The sequence below is a fragment of the Epinephelus lanceolatus genome, chromosome 18, assembly GCF_041903045.1.
Source record: "Epinephelus lanceolatus isolate andai-2023 chromosome 18, ASM4190304v1, whole genome shotgun sequence".
NCBI classification, from domain to species: Eukaryota; Metazoa; Chordata; class Actinopteri; order Perciformes; family Serranidae; genus Epinephelus; species Epinephelus lanceolatus.
Genome location: NC_135751.1, coordinates 23,466,240 through 23,479,341, shown reverse-complemented (window position 1 = coordinate 23,479,341; position 13,102 = coordinate 23,466,240). Strand labels below are relative to the sequence as shown.

Genomic DNA, 13,102 nt, shown 5'->3' with positions numbered 1-13,102 from the left:
TCCCTCCTTCATTCCTCCTCCTAATATTTAGATGGATTGGCAAAGCAATTTACCGTGTGCTACACGTTTGACGTAAGCTTTACTGAAAAGGGCACTGCGGCAACCACACCAGTAAAACCACTCCGACCACAGAGGTCCAATATAAATCAATGGAGTCATCTGGAGGGCACGATGGCAGCCGAGGGCCTCGTGAATGTCAGCTGACAGGGATACTTGTGCTCACTGAGCCCTGCCTCATCCTCACCCCTTGAATCAAGTGCCGGGGAACAACTTGACCCCGTTTTTTAAATGGCACACCTGCTGCTGATGATGAAAAAAACAGGAAAGATAGCACAACACTACGCGTACACACTCCTGTGTAGGTCCCTATCCGCCAGCCCTGCCTGGGGTTGTAAATCTCGCCAAGTGAGACTGCTTGCTGGAGGGAACAGAAGACAGGATGACTCGGTACTCAGAGAGTGTTTGCAAATATGTTTTCAGTCTGCAAAGCTCGTAGCAGAATAAACTCAGAGAAGTCAGTTGCAGTGACTGATTGGTGCCTTGGGCTTTAAACTAATAAGGTGCTTAAAACACTGCAAGTGGAGAAGTTTGCCACTGTCAAAAGCGGCTGTGATGATCAAGTAAGGGCAGTGCAACATGTTTTGTCATTCTCAAAGGTTGTCTATATTTTCACAGGAACCACAAGTTAACCGTTTGCATTATTATCTCAGTGTCATTTTAAATTTAGTTGAGGTATTTGCATTATTTTCTAGTAGCTGCAGTGTCTAACAGGCATGAGAAATGAGGCTCTGGCTCAGGGCGTTAACATTTAGAAGAGGTGTTGTGGTCCCACCTGTCAGCTGGCATCCGTCACCGAGTGGTCAGCTACTGTACAGCTTGGCCATTATATACACGCGGCTCGAGCCCGCAGAGGCCTGAAAAGTACACATTGTCGTGCAGTACAAACAGCTCACTTCCTACAGCACCTCGCGTATTACTGTGTCATCTACTCTGATTTATACCACACTGTTTACAGTGGGATATTATGTAACGGTATTCTTTTTATTCTTATCTGTGATTTATAAATGTATATTATTTTTGTTTGTTTGTTTATTCAGTATTCAGCTTCCATTGATCAAAACATTATTTTTGCCCTGTTATAAGAGGATGCTTGTCACAGCAGTTTTCAAAATGAAAATGAAGTACAGAAGATTATTTAAGATTATTTTGTCACGCTTACTTGAAACCAAAAGGAACATGCAAAAATTATTTGATAGATCAGTCATTTTTATTGCATTAAAAGTGGCCTTTTATGTGAGGTTTTTGCTGTATTTCCTTCGTCCCTGAGCCAGACTTTGGACATTCAACTCTGCTTAATTTTAAATGTGTTATTGATCTGATGTTTACTTTAAATACAATTTTTTAAATGTATCGTGTGTTGTAAGATATGTTAGTATTTTATGTCATTTTCATAGAAAGAACACCTGTCCTGTTTTCATTTTTAGAGTTTTGTATGCTTGATGACCACAGCAACAGTCATGTGACAGGAGAGCACATGGCTGGAGGAGTTAGCACCACGGAGGAAACTGAAATTGGAAGAAATCGAAGTAACTTTTTTTGTGTGTTTTTAAATAAAGAATATGTTTCCTGGTTTCCAAACAGGTTGTATTTCATTTACATGTACAAAAAATAAGGAACAGCATATTTTTTATGGTGCATTTTGTGTACATTTAATGCTAACGCTAAACAGATATTAGCATGCTAACATATCAAAAGTTTTTTAATGTCATTTCCACAATAGTCACACTTTGTTTATTGTGATAGAAAAGACTTATGGCAATGGAAATGACTGTGACATTACTTATTATTATATACATATTAATATAAGAGAAGATATTGTATTAATACAGTTATTTAAATATGTGTCAGATTTTCTAAATGTTTCCAGACCAAAATGGATCATAAATGTTACAACATTTATCATCGGTATTACTTCGTTTGATTTTTAACAGGATATCTTGAAAATGTAATACTGTACATTTTGATTAAAGGTTAAATAAAAACAAAACCAATATTTCATATCCATTTAATTTCATTTAGGGGAATAATTGTTTTACTGCTGCATTTCAGCTTTTCAAAAGTGCAGTAATCTGCTTATTAAGGGAAATTAAAGACATATTAAATACATTTGTGTGATTGTATTTACACAACATAAATATTTTTTAGTATTTGTAAAATAAGTATTAGGATCTTGGAGTTCCACAGTTAATTCAAGAGCTAAAACTTTAATACTGTGTATGAAAATCTAGCTTGGGCAACAGAATGTTCTGGATAGAATATCATATAAAATATCTGGGTCATTTAAAAAAAACTCAAAATATGATTTTATGAGAAACACACAAATTTCTTGTTTCATTTCCTTCAAACACATGTGAATGCATCTATAATTCATAAAGTCAAAAAAGACAAAATAACTGATTGGGCCTTCAGTTCCAATTGTGTGTGTGTGTGTGTGTGTGTGTGTGTGTGTGTGTGTGTTCCTTCATGCATGCTCCTGCACCAAGCAGCTCACTCAAACATTGGGAGTGTGTGTGTGTGGTCCATTCCATTGGTGTTTACAGTCTCTGGTCAGAGTGGAGGATGTCAGTGGTGAAGAGTGTGCAGCATGGCACTGGGTGTGGGCTCGAAGGACGCCAGTGCCACGGGCCAGAATCTGTGCCACGAGACATGCGTTTGTGCCAACCACAGACACGCAGGAATCCATAGTGCACCATGGGAAGGAAAACTTACTCAGATAATCTAAGCAGAAAGTAAAGAAAGAAAAGCACAGAAAGCCGTTAGCGTATTGCGAGGCTTCGAGAAGCTGAAAAACTCTGCAGACGCAGCAGAGATACACCCACGCTTGGGTGAAGTACGTGACATTAGGGGGAGAGGGGAGAAGGGAGAAGGGGGCTGTCTGGCCCGTATTCTTGTTCGTGTCCAGAGCCAGGGCAGTGCCTGTCTCCATGTACTACAGCAGTGTGGCAGGACAGACTGTTTCCTGGCAGCAGAGCCGGTACACGCTTTCAAGCAGCAGACCTGTTCAAACTGCAAACTATTATGATCCCCTGCCGCTCGTGCGAGTTTAGAGGGTGGAAAAACGAGAAAGGGAGTGTATGTGTGTATTGGGGTGGGGTGCCGGGGGGATGTCAAATAATCTCTGATAATTGCTGGAGTGTCCACAGGTCCTGCCCGAGTGTACTCAGCAGAGGAACCATTTGGCCTGTTTCATATTTAAAAGAGCAAATGAGGGGAGGGCGTCAGCAGCAGCAGCAGCAGCAGCAGTAGTTTGCACCAGAATCAACACCTGTGTTTAAACAGAGAGGAGGAAACGACTTTTCAATCAAAAGGACATTTGTCCTTTAGGTGAGCTTGTGTGCAAACCTCTGGAGGAACACTGTTGCCTCTGTTGGTGCAAAGACAGATCAGTACAATGATAAAGAATTTGTAATAAAACAGGGTGAGCTGCGCGCTGGTCAACAGATATTCAAATTATTTATGATGGTAAACTGATGTGACAGGTCTCATAAACAGAAACATTTTGTTATGAATGGCTGCTATGCTACATGAAATATCTCTATATCGTGTAGCTACTGGAAGAAGGTGAGGGTGTTGCACCAAACAGGATAATTCAGTCAGCCAGGTATCCTTTAAAATTGCATGCAACAACATTTCTGACCGTTCGTTAATACATAGCAATAATTAATACTTGTGACTAATGGTGGTCAGAGTCATTCCTTTCCTTTTATGGTTAAAAATTGGTTGTAGTTTGACTTTTAAAAACACAAAAATGGCAGAAAAACATAATTAAACAACTTGAATCACTATGCAAATAGTTGAACTACCAGCAAGCTACTGCAAAATGTACTTAAACCATAATTCAGTTACATGTAGCTCACTTCTCCCCAGCACTCTCTGCTGCAACTAAACACATTACAGTTAATTTCACCACATTGTAGGAATGAATTATATTGAATTAAGATCACAATCGTGACCCAAACTGAGGGGCATTTTGTTCTACAACTGCCTGAGCCATAATGTGCCAGTTTGAGTTTGCTCCCCCGTTTCATAACTCACAGTCTCCAGCGGGTTTAATAAGTCAAGTCACCGAAGGAAAGACGCTTGTTTTGCCACCTCCATAAAATTGGTAGGGGATTTTGCTGTTTTTCCAAGCCTCTCTCAGGCCAGTTCAATACTTTGGGGGAAACCTAAGCTACTATTACTACCACTTTTACACATTTGACGCACAAGTGATGTGGGCTGAATTAAACTGCAACATTATATCTTCAACTCAGGGCTTAGCTTATATAATGGGGAGCCCGTTACTGGCATTTTCAGACTCCTCAATCAGAGTAATAAATTGGGCCTGATGGCTAATTTTAGCTGAAATCCAATCCTCGACAATAAGTTACAAGCCTTGCGGGACCTTTTAGTCAAACCGTGTCTGGCACTGCCACAGTTGAAAAGAGCCTTTTAAATAAATGTCTTTCCCAAAAGTTGCATGTATTCAAAGCGGCGCTCTCTCCAGATACAGGGGTCACACAAATATAGCGAGGTTTGCCATGTCAAACACCTATGCTGACTTGTGCGTTCAAGTCACGTCATTCTCTGTCTGAGACTCATTCACTTACACAGCTGTTTAATTTCACTTTTAATGAATTCTTATTCGTTATCACAGCGTTCAGCGTTGTGTCTGTGCCGACCCCCTCTCCTTACAAGGAGACAAGCGTCTAGGTCAGTGTGATTTCACTGTATGGCCCTCAGTCAGTGCATTAGCAGTGACGTGATCATGATTAATGTTAATCATGCTGGATTTACTGTGTGTTTATTTTATGGCGCAGTTGGCAGAGCGGAGCTCGGCCCATCTACGAGAGCTCCTGCTGGCAGCACGCGGAGGTGGACTGGGGGATTTGGACCATGTTTGCCTTGATATTTGGCTGTAACGCTGGCTTGTCTGAGGACCTTGCGGCTGAACAGAGGTTGCGTTGTCAGTCATGAGTGACTGAAAACATTTCCTGCTTGCTGAAAACTCGCTGATTTCTCCACTGAGGCTGTCTCTTTTGATAGGGAGGAATGATTAGATCTCACATGATTCAGCACACTCACTGTTTTCTGAATTCAGACAATTGTGTATTGTCTGTGCCTCCGCAATCTGCAGCACAATTAAGCTGACATGTGCAGAGCACTGTGCATCATGATTTGGTACAAAAAAAATCAGCCTGTTGATCCTCATGGCTGCTTGATAATCAGCAGCACTGTCTGCAGCTGCTTGGTACTGGGTGGCACCGAGGGCTTCAGGTGTCCCAAAGACAGTGCAACACTGCCACCATGTTGAACACATGTACTACAGTGTCACAACAACTCCGTCTTTCTTCAGCATCACAACATTTTGGCAGCACATTTTAAAAAGCAAAGGATTTCTGTTGTGCTGTGAGATGACAATAGTTTGTTTAAAGCAGATTAAATTAAGTAGTTAAATAAAAGACTTCAGTCCAGTATCTCTGGAGATCCAGTACTAGCCCTGTGTGGGTCTGATGTTTAGTGCAGCAGTAATTGAGAAAAACAGAGGTCTGTATGAGAGGCTGAGGCTGAAGACCTGTATTTAATTTCACCAATTTCACTTTAACACATGTACACTCCAATATTTGCTCCAGCCCTGCCCTTAAAAAACACAGAATAACAGAAAAGGCTCAGATAAAATCCCAGTGTGCATTGTATCTGCCTTGTTTACACTGACGGATTCCCTTACCACTTGTGTTAAATGTAGCCCACCGTGTTATTCTACCAAGCAAGAAAGAAAACAATTACTGAAAATGAGGCTGAGTTGAGAGGAGGCCTGTGTGTAAAATAACAAAGACGTGCGACTGTTTGGATCTGATAAGCCCTGTCGAGTGTTTCCTCTAATGCCTCTGAAAATAAACAGCTGGGTTGATGAGGTGAATGGAGGCTTGGTTTGGGTCCTAACCGCTGCTGCAGCCCAGGAGCTTGTTTTAGGGGCTGGACCAGCCGGGAGCAGTAAAGGGCCCCCATCAGTGGCTCAGGCGCCGAGTGAGTTAAACAGGTTAGTGTGTTGGCTGTCTGAACCTGCTGTGACACACGCGCTTTTGCAGAAACGGTATACTGGCAAGACACATACACGTATAGAAATACATGTACGCAGAATTAAAACACAGAGCAGCATCCCCAGAGCTTCCAGCTAGTGACGGTGTAGGTCTGTCTGTCATCAGCAAGAGGATTAAGATGCCTGCTTGTTCCCTGGTGTACAGTATGAATGACACATGTGTGATGGCGCTTATCACAACAGGAATTCAGGCACATTCACATCATGCCTGTAGACATACCTGAAATGTTCTGTCTGTTAAACCTGACAGATATATCTGCCGGTTATTGACAACTGAAGTGAAATTGTTTGTTTATTTGTCTGCTGTAGTTTATGTCTGCTCTGTAAATCACAAATCCTGTGCTCTCCTTTGAGAAAATATCAGAAACCAAAATGGAGAAATTTATAGTCTATATTTTATTATATTATATTCTATAAACAATTCATAATACATTTAGAAACAGCACTAAAAATGATTTTTGACCACAAAGGCACCACTAAATGTGATCTCACTTGCGTTTTAAATTCTCAACAAACAAAGTTTACTCATTATAATACTGAAAGGAACCTTATGAACAAACAGTCAGTGCATGACCCTTTAAAACATTTGTAATATGTGTGTAATGAAATGTGAAGTGATATCCTAAAAAAGATAGTAAGTGGATCTTGGATTGTTAAGCCAAACTTATATTCCCAAGGTCAAGAATGAAGTTCCAGGCTGAACTTGGAAGCAAACATGAACACAGCCCAGTCGCTAGAAGAAAATGTTGGTATTATACATTTCTGCAGACCACAAAATAAGCATGTTTCATATGTGTCCTATCAACATTTCTAAGGTGATGTAAGCTGACTTGATTCATCTTCAGGTGGAGGGGCTGGTGGATGGCATGTCAAGGAAGACAGATGCCAAGTTGCAGACTGCTGTACGAAACCAAAAACACCTTTTTTTTGGTGACCCTTTGTGACGTTTCCACCAGTGTTTGTGGCACTGAACCTGGGTGTTTTTAGAGGCACATTGCAGCTTCTCCCGTGGCATTTGTGGCACCGGACCTTGGTGTTTTTCACTGACCTGTCCCTGCTTTTCCAGCTGATTTTGTACCACAAAAGTGAATGTTTTAAGCCAAAACATGATCTTTTCCTCAACCATAACCAGGGATTTTTGTGCCTAAATGTAACCACACCTTTACCACTGCATTGTTAAGAAACATTAAGTTTCAACATGTCCGCTACAAAATAATTTACAAATGTAACAAATCTGTGGTTTGCAAAAACGTACAATACAAACTTTTTTACTTGCAATTGGGTTGACAGATGAGACGTCCTAGAACAGGCATAGATGAAATCATTGCTATTACTGCATTTGCACGTGAAGAGATCCAAATCTGTCTGTTCATGACAGCCATGACAGTTGAAAGTCCTGGATTGTTATCTCAAACGAGGGATTTGTTAAGATTTATTATTCCTCAATAAGCTTAACATTAGCATTTTTTTATCTTAAGAAATCTGTATTACTGCCTTGATGCTATATTCATTCTACTCTTTTCTTTATTATTATTTAATTGTATTTTTCATCTTTGAATCTGTCCATCTATCTGCATTTTTGGTAAACCATTGACTGAACTAAATGAAGGTTATTATATTTATTTAAGTCAGCAAAAATGTGCATAACATCAGCACACGAGGTGTGCATTTCTGCCCGTGATTGTATATGGATACAACACATGATAAAAAAAATTAAGGCTTTACCTATCAAAACTCGACTTCATGACACCATTAAAAGTCAAAAACTCTACATTAAAGAGAAAGTCATGACAGTGATCTAATGTTCCTGGTGTTGGTCTGTTCCTGCCTCAACATCTGAGCCGACCAGCCAGACCAGGTCTCGCAAGTTGGTGCCAGTGAATCACCCGGAGGTGTGTGCTGAGTTTAACACAGTGAATTCTGACCTCATTCTCCCTTTAAATGTTTCTAAAAATAGACACTGCACGCCCACACCCACTTAGATCCCCACACCCAACGGGTGTCATACCTGTGTGTCACACGTAGGCAGATACAATCACATCCCTTTAATCCCACTTGAGCTTTCTTTGTCAAAAGCTTATCGTAATTTACACAGTTTAATGGAGCATTTAGTTGTTTCTTTAGGGTGACACAACAAATAAAAGCAGTCGCTTGTTAAATCACGAGGCACCAGCGCTGTATATTTTTCTTTATCACATATCCCATTAAAGGATCTTTTTTTTGAGGAGACTAAATAAAGACACGTCCACGATCCAACTTCCTTGACATTGTCTGCTCATCAGAACGAGTGATGTGAGCGAGACAGAGAGAATGTGGGAATTTCACCGTCAGACAGGTAGAGACAAGACTGGGCTGCCGGCACACAGGAACATGATTTCATTCATGAAAACCACAGAAAGCAAAACATGCTTTATCATCCAGACATGTATCTCTCAACGTGTTCTGATGACTTCGCTCTTTATTTTACGTGCACCAGCGTCTGAAGTTTTAAAGTAACGCAGATTAAATACAATTTGTTGAGTGTCGGGATAACTTAAAAGGTTATCTTATTTTGTATACATGCATTAACTGCTGTGTACATACACAGAGCCGCAGCCTTGATGGCACAGCAGAACAATGAAATGAGGCCACTGTAGACGTCTGGATTGAGGCCAAGAGACAGTATGTCCCAGATCTGTCTGGAAAAGACTATATACCAGGACTACATGTTGCCATAATTATGCATAATTCCTTTGTCACTGTGTGCTACAATAATAATATAGCAGTATTCAGTATAGGAGGGGTGTATATGGTATATAGGTAGGATAAGTTTTGCATCGCTCAGAAAAAAAGAGAGCAAAATCTTTAATATCTTTCATTTAATTGCAAAGTTTGCAACTTCAGTGAATCTAACAACAGAAGTTTAATGTGCAGCACCAGCTGACAGGAGAGGAATGATGATAGCCGGTCAGTTACACTCTTCAGTGCTTCCAGCAGCATGATTTTGAGGAAGTTTGGAGCCTCGGTTTGGCTCTGATTGCTCGTTTGAGTTCATGGGCTTAAATAAAGACACTTAATCACAAGTGCTCAGTGGAGTTTTTCCCGGACTGCGCAGGACTTTGCCAAGACCTCAGGCAGTCACATCTCTGGATTGGGAGGAAGAATATTCCCCTCAGATTACTGCGTGACTCACAAAAACAACTAGCTCGAGAGAAATACGATACACATATCATTTAGATTTTAGCATAACACGGAGTTTATGCCAGACTTTAGTCGAGCAAAAGTCACCTTACTAGATGTGTTAAAGGCACAATCAGGAATCAGTAACATACAGGTACAGTAGATGCACATTTACATCCACTCCAGTTATTTTCTTATTTATTTGTTGGCCATTAAAACCACTGCAGACGCAGAAGGTTAAACAAGATAAAGCAATTAAAAGAGAGTCAAACCTCAATGGATCAAAAACAATGTGGAAAACATGATGGAGGGGTGACTTTTTTTTCAAGTATTCATTTGAATCTTCTTATTAATCCACACATTTCTGATAAAATGTTTTATCTCTCCAGTCCTGTAGAAGTTTTAGGAGACATTTAAGTCACATCCTTTATGTACATCATGATCAGTAAGTGAAGTCTGCTTCCCTTGCACTTTGTCGCAATATGTGTTTAAACAAAATCACACAATATATGATACATGACACACGATAAATGATAAACGATACATGATAAATGATACACGATACATGATACACGATAAATGATAAATGATACACGATAAATGATAAACGATACACAATAAACAATACACGACACACGATAAATGATACACGATACATGATACACAATAAATGATAAACAATACACAATAAACAATACACGACACACGATAAACAAGACACGATAAATGATAAACGATACACGACACACAATAAATGATACACGACACACGATAAATGATAAACGATACACGATAAACAATACACGGTACACGATAAATGATAAACGATACACGACACACAATAAATGATACACGATACACGACACACGATAAATGATAAACGATACACGATAAATGATACACGATACACAACACACGATAAATGATAAACGATACACGATAAATGATACACAATACACAACACACGATAAATGATAAACGATACAGGATAAACAATACACGACACACGATAAATGATAAACGATACACGATAAACAATACACGATACACGATAAATGATAAACGATACACGACACACAATAAATGATACACGATATACGACACACGATAAATGATAAACGGTACACGATAAACAATAGACAATACCCGATACCTGACACACGATAAACGATACAGATTTTCATCATTTTCACTCCAGTTTTTTTTTTTTTTTTTTTGTAATTTAAATTTGGATGGATGTAAATTTAAATCTAAAGCAGCAGAAAACATAAAGTTCAACTTGTCATGTTTGATTTTGTTCCAGTCAGCAGTGTAGTGGCAGTTAATGAGGCGAGTGTACTACTAGGTAGATGGGTGGGATACTATGAAGGAAGTGGGTATACTCACCTATATATTACAACATATTTCAGTGGCTTTTTGACTGAAAAAGAAAAGATAAAAGGAGGTGTGTATGCCCCGTATACCTGCATTTACCCTTAACTACACCACTGCCAATCAGAGAGGTGTAAACCACATTGCTCAAAACATTAACAGCCAAAAAACAAGAACAAGGTGACAGTACTAAAAGTGTCACATTCTATATTATGTTATACTATGATGTGTTACACACTAACAACATTAATCCTTATGTCCAGAACAGCCTTTAACCGACCGGCACCCACCAAGCTGATTTCCTTATGAATAGAAGTCAATTAAATCTCAGAACAATTTTCTGGTGGTCCTTTTTTTATTGTCCTAACACGTTCTACATAACTGTTTACAGGGTGGGCAAGGCTGTCTGCCCACACCATATAAAATCGGCTTAACACACCTGGAAAATAAAATGCCGCTGGAAAACGCTTGTCTTCCAGGGCAACATAAAATCCGCCACCTCTGCTCATGACTAATTGGCTGTTAACACTGTTTTAACAAACCTGAGCTGTTGCGTTACACCGATGTGTAAATGAACGGGCATGATTGGAAGGGACGTCAACCAGTGCTGGAAAAATGGAGACCAGTAGTCAGTTGAATGGGGGGTGTGGAGCAATGACATCACTATGGTCAGCACTCAGGACAGCGCACAAAACAAGATGTCTTCTAATTATTTTTCATAGATTGTTATCTGAACAATGTGTACCCATCTGTATCTGTACAGCATGTTCAGGTGTCATATCTAAGGTGTTGTGCAATTGCAATTATTTCACACTGGATATTACATTACAGCAAACCTGAGGCTATATAAGGTCAGTTAAAGGCACTCAGAAAATAGTGATTAAAGCTTAAATTTAGGCTTCTTAATGCTGCATTTTAAGCTTTGTTTTTAATGTCTTTGCTTTAGAGATTGCATTTCAAAAGAGCAGCCCTTAAACAGTTATTTCTGTGTCAACAAATGTACAAATCTCTCCCTGTCAGCATGTGGGGTATTGGATGCATGCGACCAGCTGTATATAATATCCAATGTACTGTGTAATGGCAGCATGTACAGCTAAGTCTGGAGGAAGACAGGTCTCCTGAGTACCACAGTGCTGACGTGTCCGCTCCAGTTTAAATACTGTATGGTCAACAACTCTACGTGTCACCTCCACCGACCAATTTCTATATTGAGAGGTTTAAAAAAAAAAGAACCGAGGTAATTCAGAGCCAATATAATAGTTTATTTGAAGGAGTTTGTGACTTTTTTTGTGTCAAGATGTCTTTCTATTTGTACATGCTGACAGAACAAGTTCTAAGAAGAGACGAGTCACATTCACAGAAAGGGAATTCACCTTGTGCAGGAAGCTGGCCGACAGACAAGCGTCTCAGTTTTCACCGAGGCGTCTAACAAAGTGGTCCAACCGGTGGCTGTCTACAGTTAACATGTTGTTTCACCCCGTCTAATATTACAAGGTAATTACAGGGCAGGACATGTTTTTCCTTCATTAAATATATTGCTTAATTATCCGACTATACTTTACAATATATCACACAATGGCCCAAAAGTTGATAAATAAGACAATTAAGCATAAAACACAATCATTTAATACATTTAAATGAGCTGGCTACTGTATGCAGAGCACTACCAGGAATCTCTGGATGTAAAGGGGGGATAGTGTTGCACAGCGCTGAGCGGACAGGTTTCTTTTCTTCTTTTACCCCCTATGGGTCAGTGGGAGTGTAAATGTCACTCTGAATTGATGAGCTGCCTTCTGAGCTGACTTGTCAAATAAAGATTCTCATTTTCAGCAACAAGACTAAATGATCTGTGTGATTCGTTCTAAAACGTTAATACAAATGTCTTTCATTTTGTGGCACTGGTGATTGTTTTGAAAGCATTTTCAGCTATTAGTAAAATTAAAGCAACTTGTATGTAGTGTGAGGCATTTTTAACACCTGGGAATGGTGTTATCTTTAACCATGAAAAGCTGGTTAAAGCTTGTTGAGACAAAGGTCCTTTTAAGATATTCAAAGTGCAGGTGACCGACTTGTATCCAAGTCATGTGGCTGGCTGTCAGGCTGCAACTGAGGCCTGGCTGATTGTTAACACCCCACAGTGAGACCTGTTGCCCTGGGCTATTAGTCATCCTGACAAGCATGGCGTATGTGCCACTCTCTCTGGTCATGACACACTTGTTTCCACCATCTCCCCACCTTCACACGCCGCTCCAGCTCTGATATATTCCTAACGCATAGTGGCAAGAGTGACACAACGCCACTGAACCAAAACAAGCACCTATCAATTACTGATGAAAGAGGTCTTTTACCTTTTTTTACAGCATGTTTAGAGCGGGGCATGGATGGGACTTAAAGAAATGACGGAGAAAGAGCTTCGATGTAGAAAGACAGCAG

At 39.9% G+C, this 13,102-nt stretch overlaps 1 long non-coding RNA gene across 1 annotated transcript in view; it reads left to right on the top strand.

Annotated features, from left to right (window-relative positions):
* The window catches only part of LOC117268539 (uncharacterized), a 79,351-nt gene extending 77,293 nt beyond the window's left edge, over window positions 1-2,058 (top strand). Inside the window, exon 5 of the long non-coding RNA XR_004502657.2 lies at window positions 1,485-2,058. This is a non-coding gene — a long non-coding RNA (uncharacterized LOC117268539). The remainder of the gene's footprint in view (window positions 1-1,484) is intronic.
* Window positions 2,059-13,102: the final 11,044 nt, after the last annotated feature.